The 27,538-nt window shown below is 42.7% G+C and overlaps 1 pseudogene; it reads right to left on the reverse strand.

Annotated features, from left to right (window-relative positions):
* Nucleotides 1-27,538, reverse strand: part of LOC137519365 (tyrosine-protein phosphatase non-receptor type 3-like) — a 259,943-nt pseudogene that overhangs the window by 48,946 nt on the left and 183,459 nt on the right.

The raw sequence follows: 27,538 nt of genomic DNA on the forward strand, positions 1-27,538 counted from the left end.
GGACAGCAAGGCAACTTGCCTTGTTGCATTACAATAAATTAAAATATCAACCTCCATATGCTTCTAACCTCGGGTTCCCTTTAAAAACAATTGTGCACACTGCAATATTTTGTTGACTTAATGTTATAGAAAAAAGGGTTTCTTTATTTGTTGTGGTGATGTATTATAACACCAACAGGCCTGTAGGGCATGCTAGGATCTGCATTTTACCTACTTTTGGCAGATTTGCAATAAGTATTAAAACTATGTATGTTCAACTACAGGAATTGCAGAGATGACTCACATTTTCTTGTAGTCACTTGTGTTTTGGAAAAAATATAACTACCTTATCACAGTAGTACTGATTGGAATCATCTGTTGAGTTTCCTTTCTTGACAGTATCATAGGTTTCTAGAAAGTTTTTATCTACACCTTCCAGTGGATGAGATGATGAAGAGTGGTTTGACAGCCCATTGGGAGAGCTTGGAAATGAACCTTGTTGGTGTAGACTGTTCTCTTTCGGACTGTGCTCTAGTATGTTCCTTAAATGCACATATGGAAAAATATTGTAAAAGTTAAAAAGATAAACACAAAACATCATAAGCAGATGAGGCCCCATTTCCATTTCTAACTGTTCAATTCTGAGTTTTCCGTGTGCAGCTTCCCATCCCATACATGGAAAAACATGTATTTTCCACAGCCACACACTTTATTGCACAAACTCACAGTGTCTAGCTGCCAGTTTTCATGCACACAAGAACAGCCACACACTTAATTGTACAAACTCAGTGTCTAGTGGCCAGTTTTTCTGCACACAAGAACAGCCACAAAGCTTATTGCACAAACTCTCAGTGCCTAGCTGCCAGTTTTTATGCACAAGAAATTGCATTCAATGCAAATTGCACATTGATTTTACATAGGCTGTCAGTACTAATGTGTTTTTTTGTGTGCAGAAAAAAACACTGACAGCTAGCGAAGTGGAATCAAGGACTTATCCACTTACTTATAAAAATTAAATATTTCTATTCTTGTATTTTTTTTTTGTTTCTTTTTTTTTTCCCTGCAAACTTTCAGCAGCGATAAATCACTTAATCCCAACTATAGACCTGCCTTGATCAAAGCCTTCCTGACAATGGGAAGTATTCGCATCATAGTTTGCTTGTAACAAATGTATGAAAACCTTAATGTCAAAAAAAAAAAAAAAGAAGAAAAATCTCATCTGTAGTCATATAGGATCTCTAGCTTAACATTAAGGACAGACAAAACCTCTCCATTGTTAATAATCATACACCTTCCTATCTTATCTGCCTCCCCCTGATGCACACCCACACAAACTACACTCCTAGCCCTAGGCTTTACTACCCCCATCCAGCTTAATCCTGTCTACCCCCTCCCCCCCGAGCAATATGGTGGGAGAGCCCTGTGTGAGATAGCGTTGTTGTTTTTTTTTAATACATACAGGATAATGTCCCCAATACTTTTTGTTTCATTAGGTACCATTGCTCAAAGTTGTTTTAATTACTGTATGTCTCAAATGCCCTTCCTTCCCTTTTTTCCAACCTTTTCAAATTTTGTAGTTTCACACTTTCAGTATGGTGCCAGCGAGGAAACACTAGAATTCCCTCCTCAGCAATGGGAGTAGGTGTCATGCTGCCATCAGTTTTTCAGCTGGTAGTATTCTCTTTGCTCCATGTACACAATTTATAGCTTCAGGGCCGGTTCACACAGGCACTCTGTCAGCTTTAAATGATGGCCGCCGGCACACGTTGCTCCAACCCTGTGCATTCAAATGAAAGGACAGCGCTGGTAAAGCTGTTTACACTACAGGGCACTCAATCCCTTTGCTTACCATTTTCTTGTTCAGTTGTGGAAGCTAAATGTAGCTTCCAGGATTGCCCAAGCGCCGAGCTTCCAAGTCCCTCTGCGGGGAGTCAAAAATGACGTACGACGAAAAGTGCTGCCAAAGGTTGCCAAATACTTTTCTGCGCTCTAGCAGAAAAGCATTTGACACCGGGTGACGCCAGTCTGAATTGGCCATTAGGATATTATTTTGCTACCAGTTAGAAGACTTACTTTGGAGAATCTTGATCTGATGATCTAAAATGAAATAAAAGAAATGTTTATTATGAAAAGGTAAGCCAAAGATGAATATAAGGATTTTTATTAACCACTTCAGCCTACAGTGTTGTTCACCTTATGCATCTGAGCAACTTTCACCTCACATTCATTCACCAATAACATTATCACTACCTATCACAGTGAAATGATCTGTATCTTGTTTTTTCCGTCACCATTTAGGCTTTTTGGTGGTACATTTTGCTAAGAATTATTTTATTCTAAATCCATTTTAACAGGTAGATTAAGAAAGAAATGGAAAATGTTTTCTCAGTTTTTGGCCATTATAGTTTGCAATTAATACATGCTACCGTAATTAAAACCCATGTATTTTATTTGCCCATTTGTCCAGGTTATTACACCATTTAAATTATGTCCCTATCGCAGTTTATGGCGCTGATATTTTATTTGGAAATAAAGATGCATTTTTTCAATTTGCGTCCATCACTATTTACAAGCTTATAATTTAAAAAAATATATATTAATATATTCTCTTGACATGCATATTCAAAAAGTTCAGATCCTTAGGTAAATATTTATGTTGGTTTTTTTATTGTAATTTTTTATTTATTTATTAATAATTTTATTAGGGTAATTTTTGGTGTGGGAAGTAAACAGCTAATTTTAAATGTAATATAATGTATTTATTTAATAAAAAAATGTATGTGAGTGCAGTTTCACTATTTGGCCAAAAGAAGGCGACAGTCAAAAAGTCCTGGAAGCTAACGATCTCGCTTCCAGGAAGCATTAAGAGGACGGGGTAACTTTTTTATTTGCAGAAAGTCTGTGACCTCTGATAAAAGGCCGTCGGTCATGGGGGACTTTGATCAATGAATGGGAACTATAGTCCCATTAATTGATCTCGGGGTAACGGCAGGTGGCCGGAGCGCGCCTCAGTCAGCACAGTGGCAGCAGCAGAGTCTATCTGGGCGGATATATCCCTCCATATAGACTTAAGTGGTTAAATATAAAAGTCTGCTATTACTCTGATAAAGTTTAAAGAATTACAACATTAAACAAGTTGAGAGTACTACAGAATTGTCATAACATTACTGTAGTTTTGATAGACGTGAAGCCTCTGAGTGAGCTAGAGTTTCCTCAGAAAAATAAAGCATAATAATACAGTGTTGCAAAGTACAACCTATTTTATAGAGGACTAGCCTATACAGGTTCCACTGTATTTCTATATGGTGTAAAGGCCTCGCCTGCACCAGTCTCCAGTGTCCAGCCAGGAGGAGAGAAAGTAGTATTTGTTTTGGGATGGACAGTAGTGAAAATAATGTAATTAATAAAATTGCTTATTTTTTTTTTTTTTACAATGCTCATTTAGTTGGTGTCTGGCCATTTCAAAATCTTTCTTCACCCTGATTTACATTGTAAAATGTATCACAGTTGGTGACATCTTAGCCCTGTTAAGTGCAGGTCTGTGGAATGTTTGTTTCTGAGAATTCCGAAGCCAGTACAAAATATACCTGTTCTCCCAGAATGCTCAGAGGAAAGCGAAAGGGGGGGGGGGGAATTCCACATACTTAATCAGTCTAGGATAAGCATCACTGGGGGGGGGGGGGGGGGTAAGTGCTACATACCAATATACAGGTATAGGAAGTGTTTCTGATGCTGGAACCAGGAAATTACTGTAAAAGAGAGTATCCTGAATAATTTACTGCATTCTACTATATGTCACTACAGTGTCTCTTTAACTACAGAATAATCCCAATACTAAAACTGCTTCTCATTAACCTCCTTAGTGGTAATTCCGAGTCAAGTTTGAGACGGAAATCCGCAGGTCAGAGCTCAAGAGCTGCGGCAGATCGCTCTGTGGTATGTTTTTTTTTCTTGTCTTTATGGTCTAAAAGCTTGTGAAAAATTGCATTCCTAAACCCTAAATCTGGAAATAATCATAACACCAGGGAGGTTAACTGGTCTACGACCGCGTCACGCCGATGGGAGTGAATGCCCAAGGACCGCCTAACGCCAATTGGTTTCAAGTCCTGGGACGGGGTTTTGCAGGAGATCCCGCACACGCCGATGCGTGCGCATCTCCACTTGGTGATCACCACTAGAAGACTGTTAGACGACGAAAACGCCGTCTAATAACACTGTACAGCACTGCGATCTAAGCCAGCGCTGTACTGGGGACAGCCGTGTGACTTGGCTGTCCCCCTGGGAGGCAGGGAAATGATCCGCTGTAATAGGCTGAAGCCTGACTGGCTGGCAAGGGGAGGGAGGCGTATTAATTATTTAAAAATTGCTTTATTTATTTAAAAAAAAAAACAACAATAAATATTTATAAAAAAAAAAATAAACATCCTGGGAGCTATCATAGCCCGACAACAGAAAGCTCTGTTGGTGGGCAGAAAAGGGGGAGGAGGGAGGGGGGAATCGGCCCTGCAGCTAAGCCTTAAAAGTGTACCTGAGATGACATGAATATGATGAGATAAATATGTGTATGTACAGTGCAAAACATATTAATAACCAGGCTGTTTTACATGTTTTATTTTGCTGCCTGAAAAAGTTAATATTTAGGCACAGAAGTGACAGCTTCTGTCTTGTCGGTGCCTTGTCGGGAATATACTAAACATCGCTGATAAGCTTCTAACTCCGGGACACATATTAGGCTGGCACTGAGCAGAGGCAACAAAACATTCAACCTACTTTGTTAATGTTTAAATATAAAATACAACCATGGAATGTGTAAAAAATGACATTTTTAGAAGTAGGAGCATAAATCTAATTGTTTATCTCATCAGTTTATTTTCACCTCGGGTTCATCGGGTTCACTTTAAAGCTGCAGTGGCTTATTTAGGAAAAAATAGCCTGGTCACTAGGGGGGTGTAAGCCCATGGTCCTCAAGTGGTTATGCATGGAACGATGGTACAGTAGCACCAGGCTGATTCCAAAACAGGTTTTACAACATCTACACAAAAGGTAAATCACAGAAATCTGAATAAAGATGTTCTTCAGAAACTGTGAGTTCATTAACAGTACAGTTCATTCTTAACTTGCTGGGCATTTGCACTCTTCTAAACATGAACAGTTGTTAACACGTCATTGCTCTCTGCCTGTCATGCCTTCCCTCCATGCATAGTTTGTAAGTTATACATTACCCAACCAAGCTTTAGGAGTATATTGCTCAATATGCCTGCAAGCATAGTAGTTTTGTAACAGAACATTATGTACACTATGACTGATGAGAGCAAAATGTGCATAACAATAAACCTGTGTACCGGAGCCCAGGAGTAATAGTCCCTGGAAGATTTACGTCACAAGTAATACACATGCATCTCCTGCCAGAGCTTTTTTTCTGTTGTTTTTTGCTTAAAAGCAGAAGTGTTAGCATATTTGTTAGCGTGTTTTTGGTGTCTATGTATACTACAGAGATTATCAAACACAATATTAAAGGGAACCTGAAGTGAGATAAATATGGAGATTGACATATTTATTATGCAGATCAGATGTATCTAACAAAAATCTGACTAGATTAGCTGCATGCTTGTTTCAGGTATGTGATTCAGACACTGCTGTACTGATGCCAGAACAATCAGCGGGACTGCCAGGCATCTGCCATTTTTTAAAGGGAAATATAGAAGCTTTAGTGCTTTATACATAAAGCACTCAATACATAATAATTGATACGGTTGACCGAAACCTGTCCAGGACAACCACAGTGTCAGAGGTGCAAGAAGGGGATGGGGAACCGTTTAATGATTACTACTATTCAAACCATCCATAGAAATGATCATTACCAGCACAGGACCAATAAAGAGCTAATACTGCAATTGAGGGAGGGTTTCTTGGGGCCCCTCTAGCCCTGGTACGGTTGCAACCTCTGCACCACCTATTCCCACGCCACCTGCAGCCTCCAAATACCTCTTGCTTCAGTTTTCCTTTAAGGTTGCACTGTGAAGTGAGGTGGAATATGTCATTTGGAAAGCCTACTGCATAGCCAGTAACATTTATGTTTCAGGTGCCACCAAAACATGGGACAAAGGAGGGATAAAAAAATACATTGGCCTCAATTCATCAAAGCTTAACTCCTGTCTTTAATAAATCTTCAGAGCTGTTTTACAGTTATCACAATTATATCGCCATGGTGATAGCTGTAAAACAGCTCAGAAGAGTTATTAAAGACAGGAGTTAAGCTTAGTGAATTAAGGCCATTGTCTATAAAACAAGTGCCGGGGTTCCACTGTAAAGACTCCACACAAGTGCCCAGTTGCAATTCACACCCACAGCTCCACAAGCACCGGCGTACCTACCGGGGATGCGACCCCCTCAGCTGCAGGGGGGCCCGGGGCTGCTCTGGGGCCGGCTCACTGTGCGTGGGGGGAGCGCTGCTCTGGACCCCCCAGCAAGGTGCTCAACTGGCCGCAGCGTCTAATAGACGCTGCGCCAGTTCATTCCCCGCTGCCCTGCTCCAGCAGCCTGCATAGTCTCCGGCAGGCAGAGCAGGGCTACGGCAAGATGGCCGCCGAAGAAGCCCTACACTGGAGACTATTTGTGTCTCTAGTACAGGGCTTCGGCAGCCATCTTGCCGTAGCCCTGCACTCTGCCTGTCAGCGCGGGAGATGTGATGCAGGAGGGCTCGGGGAGCTGCGAGCCAGATGCCAGGAGAGGAGAAGACTTCTGTCAGGTAAGTGAATTGTTTTTTTTTCACAGGTGCATTTTTTTTTCTAGTGTCTGCTGCCTACATTGTGATTTTCAGGTGTCTGCTGCCCACATTATGATTTTCAGGTGTCTGCTGCCCACATTACGATTTTTAGGTGTCTGCTGCCCACATTACGATTTTCAGGTGCCTGCTGCCCACATTACGATTTTCTGGTGTCTGCTGCACACATTATGATTTTCTGGTGTCTGCTGCCCATATTACGATTTTCAGGTGTCTGCTGCCCACATTACGATTTTCAGGTGCCTGCTGCCTACATTGTGATTTTCAGGTGTCTGCTGCCCACATTACGATTTTCAGGTGTCTGCTGCCCACATTACGATTTTCAGGTGCCTGCTGCCCACATTACGATTTTCTGGTGTCTGCTGCCCATATTACGATTTTCAGGTGTCTGCTGCCCACATTACGATTTTCAGGTGCCTGCTGCCCACATTACGATTTTCTGGTGTCTGCTGCCCACATTATGATTTTCTGGTGTCTGCTGCCCATATTACGATTTTCAGGTGTCTGCTGCCCACATTACGATTTTCAGGTGTCTGCTGCCCACATTGTGATTTTCAGGTGTCTGCTGCGCACATTGTGATTTTCAGGTGTCTGCTGCCTACATTGTGATTTTCAGGTGTCTGCTGCCCACATTGTGATTTTCAGGTGTCTGCTGCCTACATTGTGATTTTCAGGTGTCTGCTGCCCACATTACGATTTTCAGGTGTCTGCTGCCCACATTACGATTTTCAGGTGCCTGCTGCCCACATTACGATTTTCTGGTGTCTGCTGCCCATATTACGATTTTCAGGTGTCTGCTGCCCACATTACGATTTTCAGGTGCCTGCTGCCCACATTACGATTTTCTGGTGTCTGCTGCCCACATTATGATTTTCTGGTGTCTGCTGCCCACATTACGATTTTCAGGTGTCTGCTGCCCACATTACGATTTTCAGGTGTCTGCTGCCCACATTACGATTTTCAGGTGTCTGCTGCCCACATTACAATTTTCTGGTGTCTGCTGCCCACATTACGATTTTCTGGTGACTGCTGCCCCCATTACGATTTTCTGGTGTCTGCTGCCCACATTACGATTTTCTGGTCACTGCTGCCCACATTGCGATTTTCTGGTGTCTGCTGCCCACATTGCGATTTTCTGGTGTCTGCTGCCCACATTACGATTTTCTGGTGTCTGCTGCCCACATTACGATTTTCTGGTCACTGCTGCCCTCATTGCGATTTTCTGGTCACTGCTGCCCACATTGCGATTTTCTGGTGTCTGCTGCCCACATTACGATTTTCAGGTGTCTGCTGCCCATATTATGATTTTCTGGTGTCTGCTGCCCACATTACGATTTTCAGGTGCCTGCTGCCCACATTACGATTTTTAGGTGTCTGCTGCCCACATTATGATTTTCTGGTGTCTGCTGCCCACATCGCGATTTTCTGGTGTCTGCTGCCCACATTACGATTTTCTGGTGTCTGCTGCCCACATTGCGATTTTCAGGTGTCTGCTGCCCACATTACGATTTTCAGGTGCCTGCTGCCCACATTACGATTTTCTGGTGTCTGCTGCCCACATTATGATTTTCTGGTGTCTGCTGCCCATATTACGATTTTCAGGTGTCTGCTGCCCACATTACGATTTTCAGGTGTCTGCTGCCCACATTGTGATTTTCAGGTGTCTGCTGCCCACATTGTGATTTTCAGGTGTCTGCTGCCTACATTGTGATTTTCAGGTGTCTGCTGCCCACATTGTGATTTTCAGGTGTCTGCTGCCTACATTGTCATTTTCAGGTGTCTGCTGCCCACATTACGATTTTTAGGTGTCTGCTGCTCACATTACGATTTTCAGGTGCCTGCTGCCCACATTACGATTTTCTGGTGTCTGCTGCCCATATTACGATTTTCAGGTGTCTGCTGCCCACATTACGATTTTCAGGTGCCTGCTGCCCACATTACGATTTTCTGGTGTCTGCTGACCACATTATGATTTTCTGGTGTCTGCTGCCCACATTACGATTTTCAGGTGTCTGCTGCCCACATTACGATTTTCAGGTGTCTGCTGCCCACATTACGATTTTCAGGTGTCTGCTGCCCACATTACAATTTTCTGGTGTCTGCTGCCCACATTACGATTTTCTGGTGACTGCTGCCCCCATTACGATTTTCTGGTGTCTGCTGCCCACATTACGATTTTCTGGTCACTGCTGCCCACATTGCGATTTTCTGGTGTCTGCTGCCCACATTGCGATTTTCTGGTGTCTGCTGCCCACATTACGATTTTCTGGTGTCTGCTGCCCACATTACGATTTTCAGGTGTCTGCTGCCCACATTACGATTTTCTGGTCACTGCTGCCCTCATTGCGATTTTCTGGTCACTGCTGCCCACATTGCGATTTTCTGGTGTCTGCTGCCCACATTACGATTTTCAGGTGTCTGCTGCCCATATTATGATTTTCTGGTGTCTGCTGCCCACATTACGATTTTCAGGTGCCTGCTGCCCACATTACGATTTTTAGGTGTCTGCTGCCCACATTATGATTTTCTGGTGTCTGCTGCCCACATCGCGATTTTCTGGTGTCTGCTGCCCACATTACGATTTTCTGGTGTCTGCTGCCCACATTACGATTTTCAGGTGTCTGCTGCCCACATTACGATTTTCTGGTCACTGCTGCCCACATTGCGATTTTCTGGTCACTGCTGCCCACATTGCGATTTTCTGGTCACTGCTGCACACATTGCGATTTTCAGGTGTCTGCTGCCCACATTACGATTTTCAGGTGTCTGCTGCCCACATTACGATTTTCAGGCGTCTGCTGCCCACATTGCGATTTTCAGGTGTCTGCTGCCCACATTACGATTTTCTGGCCCACATTACGATTTTCAGGTGAACACTGCCCACGTTACGATTGTCTGGTGAATGCTGTCCATGTTACAATTTTCTGGTGAACGCTGCCCACATTACGATTTTCAGGTGTCTGCTGCCCACATTACGATTTTCTGTCCCACATTACGATATTCTGGTGAACGCTGCCCATATTACGATTGTCTGGTGAATGCTGTCCACGTTACAATTTTCTGGTGACTGCTGCTCACGTTACGATTTTCTGGTGACTGGTGCCCACATTACGATTTTCTGGCGAACTCTGCCCACATTACGATTTTCTGGTGAACTCTGCCCACATTATGATTTTCTAAAGGCCCACATTACGATTTTCTGGTGAACTCTGCCCACATTACGATTTTCTGGCCCACATAACAATTGTCTGGTAAAATGCTGCCCACTTTACAATTAATTTACAGTGAAACGCTGCCCCATTACGATTATTTGGCACCTATGGGGGGGCCCCATCCAAATATTCGCAGGGGGGCCCAGTGATTTCTAGTTACGCCCCTGTCCACAAGCTTCCTTTTCTTTTACAGCTAAACATGCCTGGCTGAAAGAATGACAGGCTCATCTCTTAATAAATGAATGGCAAGGTCATTCATATGCAATAGGGGCTCATCTTAATGCAGGAATGGAGAGGTCAGTCACACTTAAAGAGAATCTGTACTCTGAAATTCTTACAATAAAAAGCATACCATTCTATTCATTATGTGCTCCTGGTCCCCTCTGTGCTGTTTCTGCCATTCTCTGCTGCAAACCTGGCTTGTAATTGCCAGTTTTAGGCAGTGTTTACAAACAAACTAACCAGCTTCTAATAGGCTCAGCTAAGCAGAGTGTGTTAGTCACACAGAGCCTGCAGGGGGTGTGTACAGCTTCTAGCTAATCACAAGCAGCCCTGCACATTCCAGTCTGACTGCCTCAGCCTGACTGTGCCGACTATAGAGAGAAGATTAGATCATATAACAGAGATAACACAGCTACTGTGCAATTAGGAAAAGCTGCAGTAAGCCAGACCACATTAGAAAAGGCATAGGAACTTATAGCATAGAAGAAATAAAGATAAACAATTTGTTACAGAGTCTCTTTAACAGAAGCTCATCTTAATGGGTGAATGAAGAGATCAATCATAGACAATAGAAGTCAGTGCAGGAAAAAAATGTTGGCACAAGCGGAGATCCATTCCTAGGAATTTTCTGACTGCCGATATTCTGCACTTCTACTATGTCTGACTGCCAGCTCCAGTCATCCATAGTTATGAAGGGAGCCTGGGAACCCACCATCCCTTCTGCAAATCCCATTTAGCTTTTGAGAAAGAGCAAAGTAGCGGGACATGTCTACAACATGCAGTACACTCCTGGCTTGTAAGAGTTCCACAGGACACTCAATGCCTTTATGGATTTAGAAGAACACTAATCAGAAATCTACTGAAGTGTGAAAAGCAAAGGCAACATCGAAGAGAGCTACAACATGTTATTCCTTTTAGTATACATCATACATTTATACCATTAAGCTTATTGTACAGAAACAAAGAAATTTAGAGTGGACCTGAACTCTTGCACAGGACAGGAGGAAAACAGAGAAATGCACCCTGTATGTATTAGAAAGTTTAGCCTGTCTAATTCCCTCTCATCTGTGTCTAATCACAAGTTGAAATTCGATCCCTCAGCTGTGTCACCTGACTGCCACAGCAGAGAGGCTAATTTGAAAGCACCGATTTGTATCAGCTGTAACAAAGTAATGTTTTTCTTTAAAGGTTATTATGCTGTTCAGCTCCTCTTTAAAATATTTTTCATGTTTACTTCATGTAATGTCTGAAAGCGCCACTTTTTAAAATAAAAAAATAGTAATAAACCTGAATTAAGCCACATCCTACAATCACATGCCGCTTGCCATACTTACTGTATTCACGCGATTCACCGGCTAATGGGTGGGACATATCTACAGACACAGCAAATGTCAGTACTGACTGCTATGGGGCAGATCTTCATTCAACACCTATTATGGCCCTTATTTCATTCACATTTTCTTCTAGTCCTAGGTGTTATTTTCACACCTAATCAAGTGAATTTTGGCAGTACTTTTCCAATACTATGGCCTCAATTCACTAAGCTTTATCAAACACTTTATCAAACGTTTGATAATTTACCTCAAGGGTAAAAGCCAATTTTGAATTCACTAAAGTGCTATAGATTTATTGAACGTTTTATCGATAAAACATTCGATAAATCTATAACACCTTAGTGAATTCAAAATTAGATTTTACCGATGAAGTGTTTGATAAAGGGGGGCGTGGCCGGCCGGCGATGTGAGCACACGCGTCTCACACAGCTCCTGCGCTGATCCGCTCTAACTTGATCTGGTACACCGATCCTACCCCTTGAACTGGCCTTAACTGGTGACGGTGGAGGCTGTGATACTCCTGAAGCAGCTTTGGAGAGGAGAAAGCAGCAAAGGCGATGACATTGAGACAAAGAGAGGACAAGGCCCCAGCCGATCATCCTGATAGGCAGGATGGCACCGATCCTCCTCCTTCGCATACACAACTCCCGGACTCACAGCGTGGCGATATAGCTTCCCGGCTAGAGAAATATGCCCACAAAGACTCCAGGTATGATCCTGGGGAAAAAGATCCTGAGAAGCAGAATGCACATTGGGCGGAGGGTGGCCAAACGGAGACTGAGGGCTCGGTTATGGAACAAGAGTGGGAAACTGAGAATGATCCAGGAGTACCTCCCATAACCCCGAAACCAAAAGCAGCTAGATCCGGTAAGCAAGGCGGGGAGCAAAGCAATCGAAAGAACCCCTACCCAGTGAAATCCTTGCCGCAGTACAAGCACGCAATAAGGCAATAATTTCTCTGATGCAGCAGACTGGGGGAATTAAAGAAGAGCTGGGGTTGCTTCGTCAAGACCTTAGTAATATTAGGGAGAGAACCTCCGCGATGGAAACCAGAATCAGTGATGTTGAGGATCAATTGGGTCCCATTACAAGAGATCTGAAATGTGTAATCGGTCACACCATCGCAAACACTGACAAAAATTATATGGAAAACTGGCTACGCCGCAATAACGTTCGTATAGTGGGTCTGCCAGAGAAAATTGAGAAATCTGACCCTACTGCCTTTATTGAGAGTCTGCTGATTGATCTTTTTGGACGAGAATCCTTTTCCAATTGTATGCAATAGAACGTGCACACCGCATTCCTACACGTCCTCCAAAGCCTGGCGCTGCTCCTTGGCCTTTTCTGGCCAAGTTCCTCCATTATCGAGACCATGAAGCTCTTATGAACTTAGCCAGAATTAAAGGTTCTATCACCTATAACAAAGCTAAAATCTCATTTTAACCTCATTTCTCGGCAGAAGTTCAGAAACAAAGGGCAAAGTTCTATGATATTAAGAAACGTCTGCAGAAAATGCAATTGCAATATGCTATGCTTTACCCTGCGAAGCATAAAATCATTGCGAACAATGAGGCTCATTTCATAGTTACATAGTTATTATGGTTGAAAAAAGACATACGTCCATCGAGTTCAACCAGTACAAAGTACAACACCAGCCTGCTCCCTCACATATCCCTGTTGATTCAGAGGAAGGCGAAAAAAACCCTACAAGGCATGGTAAGGCCAATTAGCTCTAAAAGGGAAAAATTCCTTCCCGACTCCAGATCACAATCAGATAAAAATCCCTGGATCAACATTATTAGGCATTACCTAGTAATTGTAGCCATGGATGTCTTTCAACGCAAGAAAAGCATCTAAGCCCCCTTTAAATGCAGGTATAGAGTTTGCCATAACGACTTCCTGTGGCAATGCATTCCACATCTTAATCACTCTTACTGTAAAGAACTCTTTCCTAAATAAATGGCTAAAACGTTTTTCCTCCATGCGCAGATCATGTCCTCTAGTCCTTTGAGAAGGCCTAGGGACAAAAAGCTCATCCGCCAAGCTATTATATTGCACTCTGATGTATTTATACATGTTAATTAGATCTCCTCTAAGGCATCTTTTTTCTAGACTAAATAAACCCAGTTTATCTAACCTTTCTTGGTAAGCGAGACTTTCCATCCCACGTATCAATTTTGTTGCTCGTCTCTGCACCTGCTCTAAAACTGCAATATCTTTTTTGTAATGTGGTGCCCAGAACTGAATTCCATATTCCAGATGTGGCCTTACTAGAGAGTTAAACAGGGGCAATATTATGCTAGCATCTCGAGTTTTTATTTCCCTTTTAATGCATCCCAAAATTTGAATTGAAATTTTGAAATTGAAGCTACAGATTGGCTTGATCAGAATGAGCAACATATTAAAACGAAGCCACCTCTACCTGAAGATTAATCTGTATCTAGTTTTGCCAGGGGGAAAAGAAAACTGGAACTCAGTTTAACTACAGTTCTTATCTGCTTGTAGGCAACCGGTTGAATATTACTCTGTAGCCTTCTTTATTATATTTTATACTTGAGACCTATGGACTGTTTTTGTTCTAATGTCCATGCTTTCTCCTTTAAGCCATGCTTTCGTGTTTTCAATTTTAGGGGATAGGTAATATTTGATGCAAACTGCTATATGACTTTATTCATTATAAGGTAATCTGGGGCAAAGGAGGAAACACTATGTCCCCAGCCGTTTGTACTATGGCAAGATTTCTGATTTGGCCACTAAAGTTCGATTGGAGAGCAAGGTCCATTGCTTACAATATCAACCGATTGGGGGGAGGGGTTATCCTGTGGTCCTCTCATGATAATTTGTGGGATTATGCAATCAGTGCTGATTATTATGTTTGGTTCAGGGAGAGGGGGTTTGGGGGTCTTTACAATCTGTTATTCGTCTGTTAAGTTAAGTGGAGCAGCAGCAACTTTATTGATAATTGAACAAAAAGGTGACCTGACGCTTCTATTCTATTACTTTAAAAAAACTGAAATGGAAGATATACCTATTTTAAGCTGGAATGTAAGGGTCTCTCTGATTCAACAAAACGCTATTCAATGTTTTCCTTCCTTCAGAAGGCGGGCCTGCTATTTATTGTTTGCAGGAAACTCATTTGACCTCCCAGTCTTTGCATTTATTGAATAAAAAATGGATATCACATTCCTTCCATTCTACATATTCCTCGCATTCTCGAGGGGTATCTGTGCTTGTACACACTGAATGAACTTTTCTCTTATTGGATCTACTGTGGACCCCGAAGGGCGTTATGTAATAGTCCATGGTCGGTTCAGTAATTTGGAGTGCATTCTGATGGCCATTTACTCACCCCCTCCTCTTTCACTATCCAATTTACAGCCTATTATTGACTCTTTAAAGGATAAGATGCATATTCCTTTGCTATGGATTGGCGACTTTAATATGTTTTTAGACCATAAATTGGATAGATTCAGATCCCGAGCTCAATTAGGTCAACCATCCTTATTGGCTAGATTCTTTGGTGAGCTTGGTCTCATTGATGCTTGGCGTTTTATGCATCCTCAGGATCTACAATATTCATGCTATAATAAATCTCATATGTCCCTATCAAGGATATATTTAGCTATTTGCAATGTACCAATGAAAGCATTAATAGAGAAAGCTGAATATTTGGTGAGATCCCACACCATTGAAAGTGGTAATTGCTAACCCTTTAAAAAAACACAAAACCAATGTTACCTTGGAAACTAAACCCCTATTGGCTATCCCTAATTAATACTCACTCTGATATTATTCAGGAAATTTATGTTTTATTTTCCTTTAACAATGACCCTAATAATAAATTGTGGTCCTGGGATGCATTCAAGGCCTTTTTAGGGGTGCTTTTCTCTTAAGAAATTAATAAAATTCGATCCAAAACAAAAGATCTTGACACCTCTTTAGTAAATATTGTGGGAGATAAGGAAGCGGGGTATATTGCTGATCCTTCAGATGCTAACAAGGCGGCTTGGTTGCAAGCTCACGAAAATCTTAACAAACATTTGTTATCTAAGGCCAATCACAAACGTTTTTTTTCTCAAACAAGCATTTTTTGAGTAAGGTGACCAAACAGGCCACCTGCTATCTGTTATCACTAAAGCTCAAACTGCTTCAAATTTTATTGGTGCTCTATACCCCTAAAGGAGATATAGTTTCTGACTCTGCTGGTATCCTGACGAAAGTGCAAAGATTTCACACTGAACTGTATTCTTCTAGAATATCATATAGTCCACAAGACCTTCAAAGTTATCTCTCCTCTATCCCCTTGTTGGGTCTGAGCGAGACGGATGCAGCCATGTTGGAGGCCGCTATTATGCTAGACGAGTTAGAAATTGCAGTGGCATCGTTTCCTAATAATAAAGCGTCAGGAAGTGACGTTTGCCACTAGAAATATATAAAAGATACTCCGAACTTACCTAGGCTATTGGAAGTGTTTAATGCATCATTTGAATCCGGATCACTGCCTACATCTATGACTGAGGCAGTGATTATTTTGATTCCCAAACCTGGTAAAGATACCCTCTAAGAGAACCAGAAACATCAGAAAAAAAGATTTTATACATACCTGGGGCTTCCTCCAGCCCCATAAGCCTGGATCGCTCCCACGCCGCCGTCCTCCACTGCCTCTGTCAGCCGGTACCGGGTCCCGTACTTTCGGCCAGTCGACGCAAGCGCAGTGCGTCACCGCCGGCGGACGCGGCCAATTGTACGCAAGAGCAGGGACTCCCACCATATCCTTACGCATGCGCCTCCATACTACAAAGGCGCATGCTTAAGGATAGGTAGGGGTACTAGGCAAGGTTACCCACTCTCTCCACTCCTGTTTGCATTGGCTATAGAGCCCCTTGCTGATTTGGTAAGGAGTAATGATCAAATACATGGATTTAAGTTTGGGTCCCTGGAAGAAAAAATAGCATTATATGCTGATGACACTTTATTGTTTCTACAAGACACTGATGACTCCCTCCTTGTTTCCCCTCAGTATCCAGATAGGTGTTCGCAAATTAATCTATATTTGCTATGTTCTAGTACATTTTGAATGGTCATCATTTCTAAATATTGATTTGCATACTCGCTGCTGCTGCATTATGTGTTATCCTACGAAACATTTGTTTTGTTTTATATTTGTCTTTTTGCTGCAATAAAGGCTGATTTTTTTAAAAAAAGTGTTTGATAAAGCTTAGTGAATTGAGGCCTATCTTTTACTTTTTTAATTAACAGAGAGCTGAAAAAAATATGTCCTAGGAGAAAACTTCGGAGAAAAAGTGAATTGAATAAAGCCCAGTAAGACATTTACAAAGTGTGTGATCCATTTAAGTGCTCTGTGGGTATAAATGGTACTTTGCAACAAGATTGTTGCCTCTGAGGGAGCGGTCTTTGAGCTGTGAAACGTACGTTAGGTTGTAAAATAAAAGGATGGATATATATCCTGGAGTATGAATTTGTATTTTATTGGATTGATTGGTTTATCTGGTCTCTTAAATAAACAATATAACATCAACTTAAACTTCAATTGTTTCTTTTATTGATATACCTCCAATTACCAGGATAATTGCCTTGTTCTGTGCTGAATCTATTCAAATGAAAAATGTTTAGAGGACACCTGGAGTGACAGGGAATTAGAGGCTGCCAAGTTTATTTTACACAATGCAAATTGCCTGGCTGTCTTTTTTCTGATCCTCTGGTGTGTGATTGAGACACTACTGATGCCAAAGCGGATATCAGGGAACTGGTATTGTTTAAAAGAAAATAAATATGGCAGCCTAAATACACATCTCACTTCACTTCTGCCTTTGTATTTTAACATACATACATACATACATACATACATACATACATACATACTGGGTTTGTTTCACTAACCGGCGCTAAGCCGGTTAGTGAGCCCTAATACTTTGTGGGCGCAAACCAGGGCGCTAGGGGCTTAATTCACTAAGACAAATAGCGTGCCTTATTAGAGTTAAGGGGCCTTATCAGAGTATACGCTATTCTAATAAGGCTGACTAACTCTGATAAGGCTCCTTATCTCTGATAAGGCACACTAAGTGGCTTTTCACTCTGGCGCTAACACTTAGTGCCAGTTAGTGAATCAAGCCCACTGTATTCATACATACATACACAGTATATGTATAGTAGAGTAGTGTATAGTGGAAGAGTAGTTTTAGTAGTCAGTTGGAAAACTGTCAGTCTTCTATGATCCTGTACATAGTTATGTAAAGGCAAAACTGGAGCACAGCATCTAGGTTGCCACAGTGTCGCAATAACCTCAATTAATTTCCTTGTGTCAGTAACGTTATTATAAAACTAATCACATTAAAATAATATATTAAAAGTAGGTGAGAGTCAGAATGATGTTATGCCAGAGCTCCTTCTAGTGTTCATATTCTTCTCTAGTCTACTACAGCAAAGGACACAACAAATAAAGAGGATTTTCTTATATAATAGACATGAGTGTTGAAGTGATTCTTGTTCTATAGTAAAAGTAATATCTTCTAACCAAAACTTCAAGTCTATATTCTGCCATATGCACTACTGGTAGGAACAAGAGAGCAGTATGCCTACATCTTGCATCAAGAAAGCGTAAAAAGAAAGCTCCATTTTTGTTGAGGAAAGTGAAAACCAATTAGTGCAGCGTGTGCACAGATGCCACGATGCTTCGCCAAAAGATCCAAACTTCCAGATCATCTTGGCCATGAATGCAATGAGGCCGGCACCATCCAAATTAATTTTTATGCTCTTTTATTGTCAGTTCATCACAGCAAACACATAGCGATGTTTCGAGGGTAACCTCTTTTTCAAGCTCTTGCTGCGAGTGAAGTACATTTAAAAGAGCATGAAAATTACTTTGGATGGTGCTGGCCTCATTGCATTCACAGTTTGAATCGTCTGGAGTACTGCTGGACGGAGCCTTGGCACATCCTATACTGGCAATGCAAGGTGTGCATCACACTCTCTTACAATTGCAAGTAGATCATCTTGGCCAAGCGCATTGTTCCCCTCCTTACCCTGCCTGCTGGAAGCCACCCCATCATACACCGCATCGTTGTCTTTCCACTATGCTCCATAGCAACAGAATGCGTTGCTAGCCAAGCAATACTAGATACAGCACTTGACCTGAACTGCCATCTGAGGGATTGAGTCCTCATCCCTGCAAGAGGCAGTAATTGTGTGTGTACACACCCCAAGTCATCTTGTTTTTATGTGCCTATAAAATAGCTATTCCACTAGGTTTTTAGCAAAAAGAAGCAAATAAGAGAAGTAAAGACTGTAGGCAGTCACAGAAAATTTGCAACAAAGCCTTCTGCTCTGCACAGACAATAACTCTTGCAGAAAGGTGGGTATTTAAAGCACCCATGAACTGAAAAAAAGTAATATATACATATACACACACACACGTGTATTAGTATGCCACTGGTGAGTTAAGTGCAGGGTGAGCTAAATGACGGCTCACCCTGCTACCGCTGAAATTTCAGGCGGTGGGTGGTGTTAAATACTATTCCCCTCCGGGTCGTAGCAACTTGGAGGGAGAAGTAATTTGAGGGCTGGCAATCGTTGACACCCTGAATCACCCATACGTAGACAGGATGCTCCAGAGGCTTCCCCACTAGACGCCACTGCAGCCGGCTGGGCCCTCTTTTAGTTTGAGACAAAGCTTTCCTTCATGCTCATGAACTACTCTGTTCCCTGCACCAGATCCGGGACAAGGTCCTCCAGCACCCAAGGCTGAGACACCGAAGTGCGCCCCTCTATCCCTTCCACCCCAGACGTCACACACTGATTGCTATTAGACTAAGAGGTGCCCCAGGGGCCCCATCCCCCCAACACCTTAATCTCATTATCCGACTTGCAGTCACTACTTGCAGGTCCACACACCTTTTCTTATTTCTCTCTGCTTCAGTCACAATAGAGGAATGATAGCTGAGTGAGTTGTGCACCCTTTCAAACACTGCGCCCTGAAGCTGGAGCCTCTCTTGCCTCTACATCGGTCCAACCCTGCCCTGCACTCTGACTACAGAGAAACATCCACTTTGGCTTCAACTCACAAGGAAAACTAAAATTACTGACTAGTGAGGTAAGTTAAAAAATTATTAACTAAATACCTCAAAAATGTAAATTCACAAAAATTAGAGCATGCTGGAAATCCAATTGCGAAATTCTGTATTTTACCTCCAGTCTGGAGTTAGTAACTGACAAACAGCAATTTAGAAGGTTATAGAAGAAATGAAACAAAACAGAGAAAAGATGAAGGCTGATTAACCACTTCAGTAACAGCGGTCTCTGGCCCCTTATGCTGGGAATACACAGGTCGATCTGGCGGCCGGTGCTGCGTCCCCGCTCGTCCGCGCGGATCGATTACCGCTCGTCTCCGCTGGCGCTTCCTTATCAGCGCTCGATTCCCTGCCATTGTCCGCAGGCGGGGATCGAGTGGGCGGGGGTCGACCGGCTTGATCGGGCCAGCTGAATATTATCAGCTGGTTGATACACGATACAGAAACGTACCGTGTATCCCCAGCATTAAGGACAAAAGAAACAGGGGTTAATTAAAATCACGTCGCACGGACCTGCCGATCACGATGCTCTCCTGAGGTGGGCTAATTGAAATCTACGCCATGGCAGGGATAACAGGTCCCAAAGAGGTAGTGGATTTCAATTAGCATGGTCCGGAAGCAGTTAAACCATTCAAGAAAATAAGAAAATTAATAATACAAAACATATTTTGCTCATTTCACAATACTATTCCGTAGTAATTATTGATTAATAGGATAATGGTTTTGAGCTGATACAAATGTAATGCTAATTTTATACAGCTTGGACTTATACTTCAGTTTTCATTATGATAAAAAAAAATATTCTTCCATTTCCCCTGCACTGCAATAAGCCATCAAATACCAAATGAAATACAGCACGAGCTAAATATCTTAGTGTAATGATCCGCTCAGCTGGCAGTGGCTGCACAGGCAGACAGCTGTTTGACAATTCCTTAAGTCTGTGGGGTGCAGGTCTCTGGATAATAGACCTGTCTTTGCTTTGCAAGCTTCAGACCTGCTTTGGTGCTGAGGAATTTGCATATACTGATTATGCAAATTGCCTAGTCGCCTCCCTTGAAGGCTGGCAGCATAAATACCATGTGATCCTACAATCCTTTGCTGGTCATCATGGTTTTTTACTGCTAAAACACTCCTGGAGTGTCAGCCTTGCTATTGTTTGCTAAAGATATCTTAGAGTATTCCTGGGGATTGCATTAGGCATCCCTCTAGTACAGTCAGGTTGTATTATTTGTATTGCCTGTTCTGTCTTCTGTTGTCCTTGCGATTGCACTGTCGCCAGCGGTTGGCAATGGTGAATCGTTTGGTCCAGAACCTGGATCGCACTTGCCCTAGCATTAGCGGCAGTGGATCTCTCTAGTCTATGTCTTGGAGTTTTACCGTAGCGGCGGTTGCTACGTTTGTCATGTGGATCGCACTCGCTTTGGCAGAAAGAGCAGTGGATCCTGCTAAGCTCTGTTTTTGTACTTGGATCACACTTGCTCTGGTGGAAAAGAGCAGTGGATCCTGCTAGCTCTGTTTCTGTATTTGGATCACACTTGCTCTGGTGTTAAAGCGCAGTGGATCCTGCTAGCTCTGTTTCTCTGCTTGGATCACACTTGCTCTGGTGGTAAAGAGCAGTGGATCCTGCTAATTCTGTTTCCCTACTTGGTTCACACTCGCTCTGGCGGAAAGAGCAGTGGATCCTTCCTGTCCTATTCCTGAACCCGGATCGCACTTGCTCTGGTGGAAGAGCGGTGGATCTTATCTGACCTATTCCTGTTTTCCGTTCGTCTGTCTGTCTGGATCAAACGCTTGCGGTTGTCTGCGGTAAGGCAGCCGTTTAGCAAGCGTTCCTGTTATTTGTCCATTTAAGTTAATTCGTTAGTCAGGGTGGCGTACTTGTCTCTGTTGTGCTTAACGTGCGGAGACCGCGTCGTAAACGCGCTTGTCGCTGTTGCGCCTAACGCGCGGTGACCGCGTTTAGGTATTGCGTTTGTTATTTTCGTTGACATTCTCATTGTATGATATGCTGTGCCTTTCTCTCTGCTCCTGTGTTTAACCTTTGCTCTGTCTTGTGTCACTATTGGCAATCGCCACTCTTGCGATTGCGTTCCTACTTTGTTTCTGCTGTTGTGTGTTCACCGTCGCTGGTTGGCGACTAGATTGGTGGACATACATACATTCCTTCTCTGTGCTTATTCAGTCTTGTGTCGCTGTTAGCAATCGCCATCTCTTGCGATTGCTTTCCCACCTGGTCTTCACGGTTGTGTGTTCATCGTCGCTCTGGCGACTAGATTGGTGGGCGCACATACACCCTGTCTCTGTGCTCTTTCTCTTTAAGGGCTATCTTGCCCTGCATTGCTTCCCCTCGTACAATTCCTATCTGACATCTGTGGCTGTGCAGAGGATCTGTTCCTCTGCACTCCACAGCTCCATCTGCCGACAGGAATTCCCCTCTACAGGTGCATAGCGCCATTGCTGGGTTCTCTCAGATTATACGCTTGTGGAGGATTTCCGCAGTGTCAGTGCGCATCCTGTGCGCTGACCACGGGAATAATTCCACAATCATTACACTTAGTGAATTGTCATGCAGTGTTTCAGTAAATTACAAGACTATGTATGAAAATGTTAGCGAATTTGCAAAAGAGTCTGAAATACAGCTCGAGGTAAATACTGCCAAGAATTCCAAGAGAGGTCCACACACCATACACTTCAAGGAAGTGCGTTTATTGATCCATCACCAAAACGCAACCGGCCGTATAGCCAATGATCGTTTCATTGATGGGTAGGGTCCTTTTTGTCAAGGCACAGTACAAAGGGGACCTAGGACTGTACTGTGCCTTGACAAAGAGTACACCCCAAAACGATTGTTGGAGATATGGTCAATTGTGTATTGGTGATGGAGCAATAAACGCACTTCCTTGAAGTGTATGGTGTGTGGACCTCTCTTGGAATTCTTGGCAGTATTTACCTCGAGTTCCTTGTGTATGGTGTGTGGATCTTCCTTGGAATTCTTGGACATACTATTTCCACATGGTCCAGCACCCACCGATTCAGTGAACGTTGGTGTGTGATCTTATGGACTAAAATAAGGTAAATTACTGAACATTACATTTTGACTAAACATGTCTTAGGCCCTGTTTACAGTGGTCAGTTGTGAAGAATAATTGTACGTGCCAACTCACTGCTCATACAATTCTATGGGCTTGTTCACAGAAACTAATCACGTTATTTTAACTCGCTGCATGCAGGCTTTGCTTTAAAGTCTGTGTCCAGTCTCCATTGAAGTTCACACACAGTTTAACATATGCGTTATGCAACTGACCACTGTGAACCTAGCCTCTGTGATTTGAAGCATTAAGAGCCCTTATTCCCAAATCTTACAGTGAGAAAAAGAAGAAATATTAACATAGCCTAGTTGTACATATGCTTATTTCATCACGGTACATGTCACGTCAGGAAACCTTTGAAGAGAAATATCAATTTTGTTATAAAAATGCAATAAAACAGGACAGCCCAGTCCTCTTGCAATTTAGCTTAAATTGCACTTTTGCCAACATGGCAACGCTGTCTTGAATACTGTTACTACCAGTCCAGAACTTCCACCTCACTTCAGGAGTAAGCTGCACGCAGTAGGAAGCACCACTTTGCATTTCAACACCTAGGGCTTGATTCACTAAGACAAATAGCACACATTATCAAAGTTAACATGCCTTATCAAAGTTAACATGCCTTACCAGAGTAGCATGGCGAACTTATGCCTGCTAATTGGCAATGACGAGAGCTCCACTCGTCCTGCCCTGAGCCCCTGTGGGTTCGTATCGCTTGCTAAGCTACTCTGATAAGGCATGTTAACTTTAATAAGGCGTGCTAATTTTGATAAGGCATGCTATTTGTCTTAGTGAATCAAGCCCCTAGACTATCCATCAAGTGGTAGCAAGCTTAAAAACTTTTGATAGTCTGCTAAGTACTGTTGGAAACACTGAAATGACAGCAGTTTACATAAACCAAATTTTACAGACCACAAGACAACCTTTTTCTCCCCCAAAAGTGGGAGAAAATGGTCCGAATATAACATTTTCCGCCTGGCACCAAATACATTTCTGGGCACTGTGCTGGTTCGTGTCATCCATCTGCCCCTGTCCTGATTCCCCTTCTGCCCCCTGTCCTCAGTCCTGTGTCCGCTTTCTCAATTCCCCATGTCGTCTGTCCCCTCCTCTATCGGTATCTCTGGGTCACCCTATAGCATTGGTGGGCAGTGTGCAAACTGTGGCTGGACACCACATTGCGGAGATGTGAAGTGAAGTTGTAATTCTCCCTAGAAAAGCCGCAGGATAGTCTGTGCTCGCAGCCAAAGTCTCTCTCTCTTCCCTTCCGCATACGTCACTAATGCGGAAGTGAAGAGAGAGAGACTTCGGCTGAGAGCATGGGCCACCCAGCGGCTTTCCTATGGAGGATTACCGCTTCACTTCTCTGCACTGTGGCATCCAGCGGTAAGCCACAGCTTGCACAATGCCCACAAATGCCATAGGGTGACCTAGAGAGACAGATAGAGGACGGTACAGAGGACTCCCCTGTAACCAAGCTAAAAGCATGCATAATCCTTGGAATGTCTAGAGCAAAAAAATTAGATTGTTTTCTTTACTCAGCAAAGGTGGACTTCTACTTTCCTGGGTGGACATCTTAACTGATAAGCCTTGGGCAAGAAACTGACACAGCTCTGCAGATCTAGTCACAGACACCATACCATTCACAAACCTGCTTCGTGGACTACAGTTCTGAAAAAACTCTGAATCGCTGTCCTTTGATGTCGGAGAGCCTTTGTATGTGTAAAACACGTCTTCTGTCTCAGTCACATAGGTCATCTCATTGGCAAGGTTGTCAGCAGAAGAATGCTGTGGCTTTCGAATGACATGACGTAACCTAGGGCTCCGCCTGGGGAAAGGATTAAAAATCTCTCAATTAATAAAATTTACTGGCAGCTATCATGACATCACATATATTTATACATTTAACTTAGGAAGGCATATTAAGTGGGCTACACATCATTTTAATAGTAATTCTTGCTTGAAGGAAATCACAATGAGCAGCTCCACGCAACTGGCTATGTAATATTTGTATGACATTATTCCTGTTCTATGCATTATTATCAACAGCCAAGATCCCTTTAGCCTCCTTATTACATTTTAAAGGTATTAGCCATCAATAATAAAAATAAGGTTTAAATAAAAACCATTTTAGAAAATTGTACAATTTCAGGCAGCCCTGTTCACTATGCTAGGTACACACAATGTAATTTTCAGACAGATTTACTGCCAGATCGATTATTTACAACATGTCCGATCTGATTTCAAGCGATTTTCCACTGAAGTAAGCAGAAGCTTGATTAGAAAATCGATCAATCGGAAATCAAATTGGACATGTTGGAAATAATCCATCTAACAGTAAATCTATCAGAAAACTGCATCGTGTGTACCTAGCATTAGACATTCCTTCCTTTCACTGTTTGGTCTATCTGAGTCTCTGTGAAGCTGACAGCACTGCCTGCTTGATCTTGCTATGCTGTAGTGTAAACAAACTCCTGACACAGAAGCAGCTGAGGCAAGGGTAACCCTTCATTGTATTTTATGTAGATTAGTGTTGTGGATGGCTAGTATGCAGTTCTTCATGCCTGTTCTTATGAATGGAACTATGTTACCCACAGACAGACATAGCGAAGTGCAGAATTGAAGTGATTATTCGGCAGACAAGAATGTACACTTCAGAGTATTTTAATTGTAAAACAGAATACAGAGTGATTATTTAGTTTAGTGAGTGAGGGCCCATTTCCACTAAGAAATGCGATCACAGTCTTTTTGTCTTCAATTTTCCCCTACCGTGAGTTTTCCACTGCCGTGATACTGCCATGATCTATTAGGTGCATGGCTCGATTGGGGTGCATTTGCAATTTATAACTTATAAGGGAAATAATCACGGAGCGAAAATAATTTGAACTTCCAAATTGAAGGAAAATTGCATAGCAGCGCGATTGCTATGCAATTTTCCTGCTCTTCTATACTTTGTGATGAGGGCATATGAAAGTAAGTGCAGAAGGATGTCGATTTTGCTTTTGTAAAAAACTTTGTACACTAGTGGAAAAAGAGCACCACAATTTACATCTTAACCAAGGTGTTGTGGCAATCTGCAAAACACAAGTCGAAATGCAGCAAGTGGAAAAGGGCCCTGAATATGCCTATGTCTTTAAAAAGCCAGGCATACATCCAGTTTACAGGACCATATAATCCAATAATGAAAAAAAAAAATTATCTTATGTAGAATGCAACAGAGTGCAATCCCGAGGATATCGCACAAATCGATATAGATGATTAAAAAGAAACTGCACTATTATCACATATGTGGCTATATCACCCATCTCCAATAAACGTTTTGCAAATTTTCTAGCAACAATTTTCAAGAGGTTCTGTTAGGCTCTGTTCACATCTAAAATCCCAATCCTTGATGCCAGTGTTTTGCATTTTTGTGAGTGATTTTTTTTTGCGCTTCCCTGCACGCTACGATTTTTTGTAAAGTGCTTTTCTTAGTGCTTTTGCAGAGCAATTTGTTTTTTCACTTGCTGACGCAAGTCAGGAAGGGAACTCTTTGACCCGGAAAAGAATAAACACAAAGGAAATTGCTATACAAAGTGTTTTTTCAAGCGCTTTGCGATTTCCCTGTACCTTCCATTGAGGCAAATCACCCCAAAAATGGTACAGGCAGCACTTTGGTGAGCGGATCAGAATTGAACCGCTCAGCTGTGAACACTCTCATAGGGAATCATTGCACAAGCACTTTTAGGCGCTTAAAAAAAGGCGAGCACGCCCTAGGTGTGAACAAGCCTTTACCAAGATCAGAACTCAAAACTACCGAAGCAACAGTAGAGGGTTTATAACAACCAATCAAGTTTCAGCTGCAGAAAAAGCAAGAACTCTGACTGGTTACTTAAGACTCTCCTCCGCACTAGTCTTTTTGCAGTAATTTAACCTCCCTGGTGGTAAGCCCGTGCTGAGCACGGGCTATGCCGCGCAGGGGGATTTCTCAGGCCCTGCTGGGCCGATTTGCACAGTTTTTGGTTTGCAACACGCAGCTAGCACTTTGCTAGCTGCGTGTGCAGTCTGATCGCCGCCGCTCTGCGGCGATTATGTGCCTCCGCTCGCCGCGCCGGCCCCCCCCCCCCCCCAGACCCCGTACGCTGCCTGGCCAATCAGTGCCAGGCAGCACTAAGGGGTAGGCCGGGACTCCCAATGACGTCACGACGTCGATGACGTCGGTGACGTCATGCCGCCCGTCGCCATGGCGACGGGGGAAGCCCTCCAGGAGATCCCGTTCTTTGAACGGGATCTCCTGATCTCCGATCGCCGGAGGCGATCGGAGGGGCTGGGGGATGCCGCTGAGCAGCGGCTATCATGTAGCGAGACTTTGTCTCGCTACATGAAAAAAAAAAACAATATTAAAAAAAAAAGATTTGCTGCCCCCTGGCGGATTTTTTGCAAACCGCCAGGAGGGTTAATATCTCCAATACCTGGCCTGGCCTCGGTGTTTAACTGCCTTGCTCAAAAGCACCCAAAACCATGCCAAGGACAATTTGGTTTTACTAAATCAGAACTTATTTGTAACTACTACTACTACTACTACTACTACTACTATGTCCCTGTGAATGCCAGGCATACATCTGCTGGGTAAAAGCCTACTGATTCTACAGAGCTTGTTTCGGGCTGCTTGGCCTTCATCGGTGTAAAAGAATTGATATAAAACAAGAAGTCTTTAAATTGGATTATAAACCTATATCAAATAAATAATCTGTGAATGGTTCTGAATACATGGCACATACTTGAGGAATAATTGTGCTTATTCATTTACTGACCTGTAGTGATACACTGTAGGCATAACTTCTTGCTCATGTGA

This window comes from Hyperolius riggenbachi, chromosome 5 (genome assembly GCF_040937935.1).
Source record: "Hyperolius riggenbachi isolate aHypRig1 chromosome 5, aHypRig1.pri, whole genome shotgun sequence".
NCBI classification, from domain to species: Eukaryota; Metazoa; Chordata; class Amphibia; order Anura; family Hyperoliidae; genus Hyperolius; species Hyperolius riggenbachi.